The 15728-nt window shown below is 48.3% G+C and overlaps 1 pseudogene; it reads left to right on the top strand.

Moving 5' to 3' along the window:
* Positions 1–5933: 5933 nt before the first annotated feature.
* On the top strand, positions 5934–6723 carry LOC144582265 (peptidyl-prolyl cis-trans isomerase A pseudogene; annotated as a pseudogene).
* The last annotated feature ends 9005 nt before the right edge of the window (positions 6724–15728 follow it).

Below are 15728 nucleotides of genomic sequence, written 5' to 3'. Positions count from 1 at the left end.
CTAGTAGCTGGGATTACAGGTGCCCACCATCACACCTGGCTAATTTTTGTATTTTTAGTAGGGATGGGGTTTCACCATGTTGGCCAGGCTGGTCTTGAACTCCTGACCTCGTGATTTACCCACCTCTGCCTTCCAAAGTGTTGGGATTACAGACATGAGCCACTGTGCCTGGCAGCCTGTATTCTTAGGAACTGGGTTTTTGGCCACCACCAAGCTTATGGTATGGAATTTCGGCCACCACCAAGCTTATGGTATGGAATCCTACCTACCTTATAACGTAACCTTGCTTGGCTGTAGCCCAGTAGTGTGCTTTATTAGACTGGGTGGGAATCCCTATGGAAAGCAGAGAGCTGGTGGTATTGCCAGCAGTGGACCCTCAGAAGAAAGCGAATGACATCAGATTGCTGCTTCCATAGCTCCTAGATGTACTTGTGTGCATCATCTTAGCTTACCCTGCTGCCAGACAGAAAGGAAAGGCTACCATAGGTCTTGTGTCTTTCTTAACACTGTCTTTTCTCACTTCTCCACTCTGCAAGGTAGGAATTACATCACTGGTTCGCACCTGTGATGTAATTGGCTCAGATGATTTTGTTCGACACTCAGTGGGCAAGTGTTTATTGGGGTCAGCTCTGGGCTAGATGTGCTTGAGGCTCCACAGCTGGTGGATGGAAGGTCCTGGAGGGTTCATGTCCAGGTCCACCTGATTTGAAAACTCACCCTGGCCTTGCTTAAGTGCTGATTCCCCTTTTGCCAATGCTACTCTTTCTTTTATTGTGCTTCCCTTTATTGCTCTTTGCAGACGCTGTTTTTTATTTACATCAATCTATAAATAAATGAGAGGTTTGTGGTAACCCTGTGTCAAACACATCAAGCAGGTCTGTTGGTGCAGTTTTTTCCAACAGCGGACAGACACGTATCTGTGTCACACTGGTAATTCTAAAAACGTTTCGAGCTTTTTCATTATTATACCTGTTACAGTGAGCTGTAATTAGTTACTGAAGTTAACTATTGTGATTGTTTTGGAGCACCATGAGCCACACTCATATAAGACAGTGAACTTAATGGAAAAATGTGTGTGCTGTGACTGCGTCACCAACTGGTCATTCTCCTGGCTCTGCTTTCCCGGCCCTCCCTATTCCCTGAGGCACAACAGTATTGAAAGGCATAATCTATGATGCAACTGGCAAACGTCATTGCCTTATTTTAAGACGTTGTCAAAGCAAAGCAGCCTTCAGCAACCACGCCCCTGATCTATGGAGGCAAGACCCTCTCCCAGCAAAAAGAGGATTAGCTGAAGCCTCAGGTGATTGTTAGCATTTGTTTAGTAATAAAATATTTTAAAATTAAAGTTTATGGCTGGGCATGATGTTTTATGCTTGTAATCCCAGGACTTTGGGAGGCTGAGGCGGGTGGATCACTTAAGGTCAGAAATTCAAGATCAGCCTGGCCAACATGGTGAGATCCCATCTCTACTAAAAATACAAAAATTAGTTTAGCCAGGTGTGGTGATGGGCTCCTGTAGTCCCAGCTCCTGGAAGGCTAAGCAGGAGAATCGCTTGAATTCAGGAGACGGAAGTTGCAGTGAGCCAAGATTGTGCCACTGCACTCCAGCCTGGGCTACAGAGTGAGACCCTGTCTCAAAAAAAAAAAAGTATACACTTTTTTTTTGTATACAATGCTACTCTACACTTAGCAGACGACAACATAGTGCAAACACAACCTTTATATACAATAGGAAACTAGAAAGTTTGTGTGACTTGCTTTATTGCCATGGTCTGGTGACTAATCTGCAGTATCTCTGAGGTATGCCTGTAATTTCCCTTTCCCTCTTCTTGCTGGCCCAGAATGACCTTGTTTCTTGTCCCTGTCTAGCCCTGCATGTTGTAGGGGTTTGCCTACTCTGGTAGGTCTGGAAACTTTGTATCCCTGGTAACCTTGGCTCCTGGCATATGACACTGGTACAGGCCTCAAGCTCTGCTGGACTAATGAGCCTCCCCCCACACCTCCTGAAACTAGAACCAAAGTCCTGTGCACACACCATGCATGTGTGAGCCTGTGCAGAGATGTCGGCTTCCTGCAGGGTGTTCTGAAGAGGTGTCCTGTTGTGACTGGAGGACACAGCCACTGGCTTGGAGGCAGAGGTGGCTCAGAAGGGAGTGGCTGGTCTCAATTTTGATCATCTGGGAACAGGAAGGTCCATAGAAAACCATGTGTCAGAAGACAGGATTGCTGGAGAGTGCACAACTGCTAGCCAGCTCACTATCCAGGTATCACTCTGCACTGGGAAGGAAGATGGCCTTTGCCATGGTGTAGAAGTCCAGGAACCAGGCAGGGAGGCTTTCCCAGTGGTCAGGGCTTCTCACAGTTGGGGGCCAAAGCACTTTAGATGAGGCCAAAGACTTCACATTCCTTATTAGCTGACTTTTCCCCACTTAAGTGGAAAAAGAACCCAGAACCTTTGTAAAAGTTTTAGGGGAAAAGGGCTTTCCCTTTTGTCTCTTAGTGGTATGGTTATGCATGACTCATACTTTAATCGCAATGTGTACACAGCTTAAAAGTCTATTTTTTTTTTTTTTGAGACGGAGTCTCAGCCTGTCACTCAGGCTGGAGTGCAATGGTGTGATCTCAGGTCACGGCAACCTCTGCCTCCAGGGTTCAAGCTATTCTGCCTCAGTTTCCTAAGTAGCTAGGATTACAGGTGTGTACTACCACGTCCGGCTAATTTTTGTATTTTTAGTAGAGACAGGGTTTCTATGTTGGCCAGGCTGGTCTGGAAGTCCTTTACCTTAAGTAATCTACCCACCTCGGCCTCCCAAAGTGCTGGGATTACAGACATGAACCACCAAGCCTAGCCATTGCTTACTATCTTAAAATGCGAGTATGATCACACTATTATTCTTAAAACTCACGTTGACATTTAATTGCTATCCTAATGGTATGAAGATGTGGGACCTTTAGGAATTGATTAGGTTGAATGCATTAATGCCATTGTATGGGATGATACAAAGTATCAGTTCAGCCTCTTTGCCCTCCCACCGCTCACCATGGGATGGTACTGCAGCCAGGCCCTCATAAGATGCCAATGCTATGCTCTTGGACTTCCTAGCCTCCAGATTTGCGGGAAATACATTTATTTTCTTTATAAATGACCCAGTCTGTGCTGGGTGTGGTGACTCACGCCTGTAATTCCAGCACTTCGGGAGGCCAAGGTGGGTGAAGGGCTTGAGCTCAGGAGTTTGAGACAGCCTGGGCAACATGGCAAAACTCCATCTCTACAAAAATATACAAAAATCAGCTGGGCGTGGTGGTGCACACCTGTGGGCCGAGCTACTTAGGAGGCTGAGGTGGGAGGATCATTTGAATCCGGGAGGTGGAGGTTGCAGTGAGTCGAGATTGTGCCACTGCACTGAAGTCTGAGAGACAGGGTGAAACCCTGTCTCAAAAAACGACAAAATAAATTAGCTAGTCTGTAGTATTCTGTTATAGCAGCAGAAAACGGACTAAGACACCTAGATTATGTTGTTGTGTTTTTTTATTTATTGATGTTTTTGTTATTTCTGAGTCTTAATAGAGTCTTAATCAGATGAGCATTCTGGCCTGGCCTCTGCAGGAGGGACCTGTCTTCAGCCAGGGACAAGAGGGGATTAAGACTAGCATCATCCACAGGGTCAAGGGGCTGCAGAGCCCCTTGATGCCATTGTGCTGATGAGCCCTTCAATACTGTATCCTACCCAGTGGATTGGCAGGACTGGGTGACTGGCAGGAATCATTGTTGCCTCCATGTGAAAGTCTTATGGAGATGGTGGCTGAGGGACATTGAAGTTTAGCCATTACATTACAGTGAGAGAGATTATATTACTAAGAGTCAGAGACCTGCGGGGCACTTTCTGTTACTGTCACAGGTGGCTTTCACAGCAGCCTTTCTAGAGAGCTCTTTTTACTTTTCTTTTTTCTTTTTCTTTTTTTTTGAGACGGAGTTTCTCTGTTGTTACCCAGACTGGAGTGCAATGGCATGATCTTGGCTCACTGCAACCTCTGCCTCCTGGGTTCAAGCAATTCTCCTGCCTCAGCCTCCCGAGTAGCTGGGACTACAGGTGCGCACCACCATGCCCAGCTAATTTTTGTATTTTTAGTAGAGACGGGGTTTCTCCTTGTTGACCAGGATGGTCTTAATCTCTTGACCTCATGATCCACCCGCCTCGGCCTCTCAAAAGTGCTGGGATTATAGGCGTGAGCCACCGCGCCCGGCTTCTTTTTACTTTTCTTGCACATGGTCCAGTTGTTCCAACATCATTTGCTGAAAAGACTATCTTTTCTCTATCGTATTGTCTTTGCTCCTTTGTATTTATGTGGGACTATTTCTTGGCTCTCTGTTCTGCTCAAGTGGATCAATTTGTCTATTCTTTGCCAATGCTACTCCTTCTTTCTAAAATTAATTTTTCAACCGACAAAGAGTGTATACATTTATGGTATACATTGTGTTGATATATATACATACACATGCATACACACGTCATGGAATGGATAAACCAAACAATTTAATAACATGTACATTACCTCACATTTTTTTGTGTGTGTGTGATGAGAGTGCTTAAAGCTATTCTCATTTTATTTTGAAATATACAATACGTTGTTAATAAGTTTAGTCACCATAAGTTATAATAGATCTCTTGAACTTATTCTTCCTAACTGAAATCTTGTGTTCTTTGGCTAACATCTCCCCAATTCCCCCACCTCCCAGAATCTCATAACCACCAGTTTACTCTCTATTTATGAGTCTGACTTTTTTCTATACTCCACATATAAGTGAGATTGTACTTGTCTTTCTGTGCCTGGCTTATTTCACTTAACATAAGGTCTTCCAGGTTCATCCATGTTGTTACCAATGACAGGATTTTGTTTTTTAAGGCTGAATAGCATTCCATTGTGTGTATATACCACATTTTCTTATCTATTCATTCACTGATGGACACTTAGGTGGATTCAATATCTTGGCTATTGAGAATAATGCTGCAGCTAGGTGCAATGTCTCGTGCCTGGAATCCCAGCTACTTGAGAGGCAGGAGTTCAACACAAGCCTGGGCAACATAGAGAGACTCTGTCTCTAAAGAAAAAAAAAAGAATAATGATGCATTCAACACAGGAGTGCAAATACCTCTTCAACATATTGATTTCTATATTGTGTTGGCTAGGTCTTTTGCCTCTCCATATAAAGTTTGAATCAGTTTGTTAATATCCACAAAATATCTTACTGAAGATTTTTTTTTTGAGACGGAGTTTCGCTCTTGTTACCCAGGCTGGCGTGCAATGTCGCGATCTCGGCTCACGGCAACCTCCGCCTCCTGGGTTCAGGCAATTCTCCTGCCTCAGCCTCCTGAGTAGTTGGGATTACAGGCACGTACCAGCATGCCCAGCTAATTTTTTGTATCTTTAGTACAGACGGGGTTTCACCATTTTGACCAGGATGGTCTCGATCTCTTGACCTCGTGATCCACCCGCCTTGGCCTCCCAAAGTGCTGGGATTACAGGCTTGAGCCACGGTGCCCAGCCAGATTTTGTTTTTCAAGTTGAGTAAGGTCTCTATTCCTAGCTTGCTAAGAGATTTTACTTTTTTTTTTTATCACCACGAATGGGTGTTGGCAGTTGTCAAATGCTTTTTCTGCCTCTATTGATATTATCATGTGATTTTCTTCTTTAGCCAATTGATGTAAAATCAACATTAATTGATTTTCAAATGTTGAAGTAACTTTTCATACCTGGGATAGATCCCACTTAGTCATGGTGTATTGTTCTTTTCATACATTGTGGATTTGATTTGCTAGCATTTTACTGAGGATTTTTCCATCCATGTTCATGAGAGATATTGGTCTGTGTTTTTCTTTTTTTCTAAAGTCTTCATCTGCTTTTGGTATTTGGCTAATGCTGGCCTCATGGAATGAGTTAGAAAGCATTCCCTCATGGAATCCTGGCCTCACGGAATAAGATAGGAAGTGTCTGTCTTAGCTTTGCAGAGGCTGCTGCCCCAAGCCCTGTACCATCAGCCATGGGCAACCACACCGTGTTCTTCAACGTTGCTGTCGGCAGCCAGCCCTTGGGCTGCGTCTCCTTCGAGCTGTTTGCAGACAAGCTTCCAAAGACAGCAGAAAACTTTGGTGCTCTGAGCACTGGAGAGAAAGGATTTGGTTATAAGGGTTCCTCCTTTCACAGAATTATTCCAGGGTTTCTGTGTCAGGGTGGTGACGTCATGCCATAATGTTACTGGTGGCAAGTTCATCTATAGGGAGAAATTTGATGATGAGAACTTCCTCCTAAAGCATATAGGTCCTGGCATCTTATCCATGGCAAATGCTGGACCCAAGACAAATGATTCCCAGTTTATCATCTGCACTGCCAAGACGGAGTAGTTAGATGGCAAGCACATGGTCTTTGGTGAGGCGAAAGAAGGCATGGTTATTGTGGGCGCCGTGGAGTGCTTTGGGTTCAGGAATGGCAAGACCATCAAGAAGATCACCATTGCTGACTGCGGACAACCCTACTAAGTTTGGCTTGTATTTTATCTTTTTTCTATTCTTTTTTTTCTTTTTTGAGACGGAATTCACTCTTGTTGCCCAGGCTGGAGTGCAATGGCAAAATCTCAGCTCACTGCAACCTCCGCCCCCTGAGTTCAAGCGATTCTCCTGCCTCAGCCTTCTAAGTAACTGAAATTACAGGCACTCGCCACCACATCTGGCTAATTTTTGTATTTTTAGTAGAGACGGGGTTTTGCCATCTTGGCCGGGCTGGTTTCAAACTCCTGACCTCAGGTGATCTGCCCACCTCAGCCTCCCAAAGTTAAATCTATCATTATTCAAGACAAATTTAATTAAAAGTGAAAGGAGGCCAGGCACAGTAGCTCATGTCTGTAATCCCTGCCCTTTGGGAGGCTGAAGAGGGAGGATTCCTTCAGCCCAGGAGGTTGAGAGAAGCCTGGGCAACTTAGTGAGACATTGTCTCTAAAAAAGAAATGTTAGGCTGGGTGTGGTGGCTCACGCCTATAATCCCAGCACTTTGGGAGCCCGAGGCAGGTGGATCACGAGGTCCAGAGATGGAGACCATCCTGGTCAACAAGGTGAAACCCCGTCTCTATTAAAAATACAAAAATTAGCTGGGCATGGTGGTGCGTGCCTGTAGTCCCAGCTACTCGGGAGGCTGAGACAGGAGAATTGCTTGAACCCAGAAAGCGGAGGTTGCAGTGAGCCGAGATCGTGCCATTGTACTCCAGTCTGGGTAACAACAGCGAAACTCTGTCTCAAAAAAAAAAAAAAAAAAAAATTAAATATAAAAAGTGAAATGAATAGACATATATTAAAGAAATTAAATTGATAATTAATAACATTCAGAAACACAACATCATGCCCAAATGGGTTTACTGATAAATTCTACCAAACATTTAAGGAAAAATATAATACCAATTTTCTATAATCTCTTCCAGAAGACAGGTACTTTCTTTGTTGTTGTTGTTATTTAGTTTTTATTTCATAATCATAAACTTAATCATTTTATAATGATAAACTTTAGTAAAAATACAAAAGTTAGCTGGGCATGGTGGCTCGTGCCTGTAATTCTAGCTACTCAGGAGGCCGAGGCAGGAGAATCGTTTGAACCTGGGAGGCGGAGGTTGCAGTGAGCTGAGATTGCGCCATCTCTACTATTTTTAGTAGAGATGAAGTTTCACTGTGTTGGCCAGGCTGGTCTCAAACTCCTGACCTCAGGTGATCTGCCCACTTTGGCCTCCCAAAGTACTGGGATTACAGGCATGAGCCACCACACCCAGCTGGTCCGTGGAACTCCTAAGCCCACACATAGGTAAGCTTGCAGTGTAGGGAGTGTCTGGGAGAGAGAAGGCAAAGGTTAGAATTGCATTCCTAAAGAGCTAAGTAAGAGGTGAACAAACAGGGAAAAAGCAAAAAGGTGAAGATAATGTAAGGAAAATGGGGTACTCAGTTACAGGGCTGCCATAACAAAACCCCTCAGATGAGTGGCTTAACAACAGAAATTCATTTCTCATAAATCTTGTGGCAGGAAGTCTGAGATCAGGGTGTCAGGATATTGAGTTCAGGGTGAGGGCCCTCTTTCTGCCTGGCAGACAGCTGCCTTCTTGCCATATCCTCATGTGGTGAAGGGAATGAGAGCGCCAGCCTCCTCCTCTTCTTATAAGGACACTCATCTCATCATGGGGTCAATCTCTTGACCTCCCCTGAATCCAATAACCTCCCAAAGGCCCACCTCTGAATCCCATCCTGGGAATTAGAACTTTGACATATGAATTTGACACAGAACATTCATTCCATAACCAAATCTTAAGATCAAAGTACTGGAAAATTTGGTTTCTGGTTAGTGAGGGCTCTCTGCCTGGCTTGTAGATGGCCACCTGCTCACTATGTGCTCATGTGGACTTTCCTCCGTGTGGATGCACAAAGAGAGACATCTCTGTGTCTTCCTCTTAGAAACACCAGTCCCATCGGATTAGGGCCCCACCCTTGTGACCTTGTTTAACTTTATCTCCTTTAAAGGTCCTATTTCCAAATGCAGTCACAGTGGGGGTTAGGACATTTACATATGAATCCTCAGGGACATAATTCAGCCCACAAGGTGACTGGTGTGAGTGTGTGTGTGTGTGTGTGTGTGTGGTGTGTGTGTGTGTGTGTATGTGTGTGGGTGTGTTTGTGTCTGGTGCCTACCAGTTGGTCTCAGTTTCCTGAGGCCCTTGAGAGAATGATGCTCAGCACTGCCCCAAACTCGTGGTCTAGCCACACCAGCACTGCAGCCCTGCATTCCCTGACCATCAACTCCCTCTGATGTCACTTGGGCCCAGGAAGAGGGCATCTAGGTTGCAGGGTGCAGGGTCATGGGCAGCTGCTGTCCAGGTGGCTGCTGTAGCCCGGCTGCAGTGTGGGAGCCTCTGGGGAACTCTCCACAGGCTTTGGGACCCCCAGTGTCCAGGGTCAGTCGTCAGGGTAGAAAGGAGATTTGGGGTCAGGGCTGTGGACCTCCTAAACTCTGGGGTTGGAGGTGGCAGAGAGAGGGACCTGAGGGTCCAGACCCAGGTGCTTGGGTCAGCAGAGAAGAAAGAGGCAGCATCTCAAGGTCTGTGGGCAGCTGCAGGGTCCAGCCCTACAGGGTCCCATGAGTCCCTCTCTACAGGTATGGAGATGAGAAACTGGAAATAAAAGACACGAGACATTGAGAAAGAGAAAACAGTTTGGGCCCAGGGGTCAACTGCCAACCAAAGAGGGGAGTCCGGCAGTGGCCCCCAGTGCCTGGATGCTCTGACTTTTATTGAGTGCAAAGCAGGGAGCAGGGTAGGCAGGGTGAGGTAATGGAGGTCAGTGATAGGGTCAGATAAATCACATGTCTTCAAGATAGGGGTCCAGGACTTTCAAGTAGCCAAGACGAAGAGAGAACCTAACATGTCAACACTTTTTCACACTTGTCAAGAAAGAACAATGACATTAAGATTTATGTTACTATTACTGATTTTATCTTTTAAGAAAAGGAGGAACCAGATGCAGAAGCGGAACATGAGAGTTGACATGGAACGTGACCACTGGAGCACAGCACCACACAGACAGTTAAGCCCCCGGATATCTGTGGGTTTCCCTGACAGCCGTCAGGCCTATCACAAGTGCTTGGAGGAGTGGAGTTTTCTCCTAGTTCCCCCAAGGAAGGAGACGTCTCGGACGTTTTGGACATCTTCCTTATCTGGCTAAACAGCGGGCGCTTTCCCAGCGCTGGCACTGCCGCACAGCTGAGGCACCCTCCAGCAGCCTTACGCAGGCATGACAGAGGGCTTGGAGCAACTTGCCTTAGGGTCACTTTTTCACATTGTCACCTCAGTTCCATGCTTCATAACCCAAAATCATTAGTATGATTAAAACTATATTGAGTATATATATTTCTGTAATTACATATGAATAACTGTGATTATTCATGATTATATAGGAATAACTATGTAACTATATTTGTAATTCTTTTCTTTTCTTTTTTTTATCTGTAATTATTTTCTAGTTCTGTATTCAGGTGGAAACAGGCTGAGGCTTCAAACCCTTGGGGCACTTGCAGGGTCTCCCACGGGGTCTCCCACCCACAGGCATTGGGCTGCAGAGGGGACAGGGGCTGCCTGGGAACCTGGGAAATGGGTATTTGTTGCATGAGTCCTGCCACAGGGTCCTCATAGCCCATGATGGCATCCCATCTGGTGTGTCCAGCATATGGTCTTTGGGGCCTACTGGCCTGGCTCTAGCTGTCATCGGGGAGGAAGGAAGCAATCGTGACAGGGGCTTCTCAGTGCTGGGCTCGGATATGTCTAAGATGTTCTAGGGCAGAGAGTGGGACCCTGGAAACCCCAGGAATTTGGGACCTAGCCTGATCCCTACAGGTGTGGTACAGACACCTGCTCTTCCCTCTCCATGGCCTAGGACCTGGAAAACCCTCTCCAAACATGGCCCCCCAGGAGCCCCTACCCCAGCTCCTCCCTCTCCTCTCCTCTCCTGGTAACCTCTACCACTTACGTCCCCCTCTCCTCCCTGTCTTTGCTTCTCCAAGAGCCTCTACCCCCTCCCTGGACCTAAGGCCCCAAGGGCCCCTCCTCTTACATCCTAGAGTCTGACTCCCTGGACTGAGTCCCAGGTGGAGGGTCTCCAGTCCCAAATACAGCAGAGGGAACAAGCGACAGGGATTGGAGATTCCAAAGGCCCATCCCAGGAGACTGAGGGCACCCATTATGTTTATGGGGTCCACCCAAGACCTAGGAACCACCTGTTTTGGCCTGGAGACCTTGCTCTGGCCTGAGGCCACAGTCCACTGTCACTCAATGGGGAGGTAAATGCTGGAAGAGGAGGAAATGCCTCTGTCAGCGTGGATTTTTGGAGTCAGATCTCAAACCTGACGTGGGATGGTGGCTCCCTCTTGTGTTCAGACCCCTGTCCTGCGGCTGGGAGACCAGGGAGACCCAGGGCAGGTCCTAGCTGAGCAGGCGAGGTGGGAGCTCAGGGCCACTGTCCTTGGCCCTGTGGCTACACGGGGGCGCCGCCACGCTGCTCTTAGATTTCTACTGAGCCGCGGGGAGGGGTCTGGGCTGGGTGAGGCGGAGACCGCGGACCCGGAATGGGCGCGAGTGCGGGTGACTGAGCCTCTGAGGAGCCACTCACGGGGGCGGAGGAGAGGCGGGCTCAGAAGACCTGTGCGGTCCCTGAGGCTTCTGCCTCCTCCCTGCAGCCCCTCTCTCCATGCCCTTCATGGCCACACTCTGGAAAACTGAAAGAAGAAACATTTTCTTCTACTTTCTCTCTTTTTTTTTCGGTGCTCCTTCCGATGGCAGTGGAGGGCGTCCAAAGCGCCGCTGCCGCGGTGCCAGCTGCGGTGGGTGCGGGCGCGGGCCAGGGTTGTCGGGTGCCGACGCCGACGCAAAGGGTCCCAGGACGTGGCGCCCTGGGAGCAGCTAAGGTGGGGCCGCGCCGGGCCGCCTGCGGGGGGAGCTGCACAGTAGGCGCCGAGGCCCCGAGGCAGAGCGGGGCTCAGGGAGGTGCAGCGCCTGTGCACAGAGCACGGGGGCTGGCCCGCAACGGGGAGCGGTGGCCGCGCTTCGGCGGCCGAGGGTGGGAAGCGGGAGTGGCTCAGCGCACGCCCTGCATAGGGCGCCAGGATCCTGGGGCTGGGCTGAAAGTTTAGAGAGGGGCTGCCCGAGGCTGCGTCCCCAGGATCTATCCGGCGTCGGGGTGACCTGGTACTCCCGGCAGCCGGGTCAGGGGTTCGCGATCCGCTCCCGGAGGCGCCCCCCTGGCAGAGTTGCGAGCCAGGCAAAGGGGAGCCCCGGCTGGCCCCTGAGTGCCGGGGCCGCAGGGGGAACTTTCGGCGATGTCACTCCTGTCCCGGAATCCAGACCACGCAGGCGAGGGCCTGTAGCCCCGTCCCAGGATGCAAGGAGGCCTACGGGCCAGCAGGAGCGGGTGTGGGAGCTGCAGTGGATCCTCTGTGCCATTGTCCCCAAGGCAGCTGACTGTGCCACCCCCACCCTCACACAGCCGGGCAGGACGCACTCCCAGGCCTGGAGGCTCCGCCATAGCCTTGACCTTGCTCCCACGTGTCCTGGGAACCCACGGGACTCGCGGGACCGGCTCGGGAGCGTCGGGTTCGTTTGTGAGGGGTTGGCAGGGGTCACCGTACCACTTGCATCTCACCCTCTGCGGCTGAGAGGAGACGCAGAGAAGGGTGAGGTCGGGGCTGCACACTCTGCAGAGCCAAGCACAGGTGGGAGCCCCGCCCCTCCTGAGTTGGCAGTGTGGGAGCTCCCCAGGTGCTGCAGCCGCCAAGGTCACCACCGCCAGGGGCCTGGACCTCTTAGTGCTCTCAGTGCGGGAAGGCCTGAAGGCTGGGGGCTGGGCTGCCAGATAAGCGGACTGGAGTAGGGACTCGTGCCTTTTCCGGCTGCCCATGGTCCAGTGGGCACACACTTCCTTCCCTCTGAGGTCCATAAAAGCCCCAGGCTCAGCCAGAGCAGGGTAGAGGATGTAGAGACAACAGGATGACCCGCTGCAGAGAGGAGCCACCCTCTCTTCTGAGAGCTGAACACTGTAAAGGACACCTGCCTACAGAGAGAACTACCCACTGCCAGGCTCCTCTGAGCTGTTCTGACACTCAGTAAAGCTCCTCTTTGTCATGCTCACGGTCCACTTGTCTGCCGATCTGGAGGTAGGACAGAGGAACTCCAGCAAAAACCACAGGTTTCTGGCCAGAAAAGCAACACCCCAAAGATCCTGTAACACTTCTTGATGCAGCAACAATAACATGTGCATGACTTCATCTCAAGAAAGACACCAGATGCTGGGAATGTGCTCCTCTCTGGGAGGGAACCTGGGCACATGGGAAGGGAGGAAAATTTTGTTTGTAAACCCTTTGGAATATCTTGAAGGTTCTTTTTATTTTATTTTGAGATGGAGTCTCACTCTGTCACCCAGGCTGGAGTGCAATAGTGTGATCTTGGCTCCCTGCAACCTCCACCTTCTGGGTTCAAGCCATTCTACTTCCTCAGTCTCCCAAGTAGCTGGAATTACAGGCACCAGCCACCATGTCCAGCTTTTTTTGTTTGTTTTTTTTTTTTTTTGAGACAGAGTCTTGCTCTGTCGTCAGGCACCAGGCTGGAGTGCAGGGGCCCAATCTCAGCTCACTGCAATCTCCACCTCCTGGGTTCAAGCAATTCTCCTGCCTGAGCCTCCCAAGTAGTTGGGACTACAGGCGAGGGCCACCACACTTAGCTAATTTTTGTATTTTTTAGTAGAGATGGGGTTTCACCATGTTGGCCAGGATGTTCTCAAACTCCTGACCTCAGGTGATCCACCCACCTTGGCTTCCTGAAGGTATGAAGGATTACAGGTATGAGTCATTGTGCTCAGTCAAAGGTTCTTTTTAAAACATGTTAACCTGGGGTGTGTGTGGTGGCTCACACCTGTAATCTCAGCATTTTGGGAGGCTAAGGCTGGTGGATTGCTTGAGCCTAAGATTGAAGACCAGCAGGGCAACATGGTAAAACTCTGTCTCTAACACACACACACACACACACACACACACACACCTGAAAAACAAAAATTAGCTGAGTGTGGTGGCACACACCTGTACTCCCAGCTACACAGGAGGCTGAGGTGGGAGGATTGCTTGAGCTCAGGAAGTGGAGGTTGCAATGAATCTAGGTCGCATGCACCATGGTACTCCAGCCTGGGCCACAGAGCCAGACCCTGTCTCAAAAACAAAAGAAAACATGGTACATGAAACATCCCTCTCATAGGCAAAGCCCTCCCCAGTGGCCCCAATTTACCCACACGTGGCCGTGCAACGGGGTCCAGGCTCAGGCCCTCCTCAGGTTGTTCCTCCAGCATGCCCAGGTGCCCACACCTCAGAGCCTCTGTATGGCTGCTCCCCTGCCAGGAAACTCATCTCCAGGAGTTTCTCCTGGGGGTCCCACCAGAGGTCCTTCCTGGAAGGCTCACCTCCTGTGGCATCCACCGCCCTCCTCCACCCTGCTTCACTTTGTTCACAACCCTTTCACTAACATTTAAAAATATATTCAATTGCTCATAGTCCCTCTTTTTTTCTAGAATACAAGTTTTATGTAGACAAGGACAAATATTTTATTTTATTATTTTTAATTTTAATTTTTGAGATGGACTCTTACTCTGTCTCCCAGATTGGAGTGCAGTGGCAGGATCTTGGCTCACTGCAACCTTCTCCTCTCCCCTAGTTCAAGCAATCCTGCCTCAGCGGCCCGAACAGCTGGGATTACAGGCGCCTGCCACCACGCCTGGCTAATTTTGTGTTTTAGTAGAGACAGGGTTTCATCATGTTGAGCAGGTGATCTGCCCACCTTGGCCTCCCAAAATGCTGGGATTATAAGCATGAGCCACTGCACCTGGCCAGGACAAAAATTTTAATTGCAGATGTATTTCTGTTGTCTTGAATAGTGTCTGATTTTTTTTTTTTACTTTTTAAAAAAATTTTTTTAAGATGGGGTTTCACCTTGATGGCCAGGTTGGTCTTGAACTCCTGACCTCAGGTTATCCACCCACCTTGGCCTCCCAAAGTGCTGGGATTACAGGCATGAGCCACGGGGCCTGGCCATGCCTGATTGTTATATTTGTTGAGTGAATGAATGGATGCACACAGACTCACACACCCCAGCACAGAAGCAAAGATGCTGCCAGACACATCAACATGTTCTTACACATATACTCTCCACAGAATGACACTCACACCTAGCTGCACACACACACTGCCACGTTCTCATACAGATATTCTTGAGGCTTAATTTTCATTCAACGTGATGTTGTAAACATTTCTCTTGGGACTCTATTATTAGCTTTTGAATTTTCACCAAATTGCTGTAAAAACTTTCAGTCTTAAAGGTTGAAAGAATATAATGGTCACCCTAGAGCTAATGTATGTAATAAATTATGTTTCTTTTTTGAGACAGAGTCTTGCTCTGTCACCTAGATTTGGTGCAATCTTGGCTCAGTGCAACCTCTACCTCCGAGCTCAAGCGATTCTCGCCTCAGCCTCCCATGTAGCTGGGATTACAGCCACATGCCACCACATCTGGCTAATTTTTCTGTTTTTAGTAGAGATGGGGTCTTGCCATGTTGGCAAGGCTGGTCTCGATCACTTGACCTTGTGATCCGCCCGCCTTGGCCTCCCAAAGTGCTGGGATTACAGGTGTGAGCCATCGTGTCTGGCCTTGATTCAGTAGTATTTTCTTGGCTGGATGACCCAAAGCACCAGCAATTAAATAAAAATGGTAAATGAGACGTCGTCAAAATTTAAAAACCTTTTGCATCAAAAGACATTGTTAAAAGAGTGGAAAGAAAATGCACAGAATGGGAGGAGTTCCACCTTTTGGCTATTGGGAATGATGCTGCTATGAGCCAAGTGTACAAGTATCTATTTGAGTTCCTGCTTTCAATTCTTATTGCATGCGCTTTTGCATCCACTTTGTGTCTGTTTCCTCATCCCAATCATATATCTGATGAGGAATTAATATTCAAAATACCTAAAAACTACGACTTATTAATTAAAAAACAACCCTATTCAAAAATGAGTAATGGACGTGAAGAGACAATTCACTAAAGAAGATATACAAATGGCCAATAGACTCATGAAACATGCTCAGCTTCACTAGGCTGACTGTTGGCGAGGAGGTGGAG

The sequence above is a fragment of the Callithrix jacchus genome, chromosome 4, assembly GCF_049354715.1.
Source record: "Callithrix jacchus isolate 240 chromosome 4, calJac240_pri, whole genome shotgun sequence".
Classification (NCBI taxonomy): Eukaryota; Metazoa; Chordata; class Mammalia; order Primates; family Cebidae; genus Callithrix; species Callithrix jacchus.
Note: the sequence above shows the minus strand (reverse complement) of the source record. Positions and strands in the feature narration are given on the sequence as shown.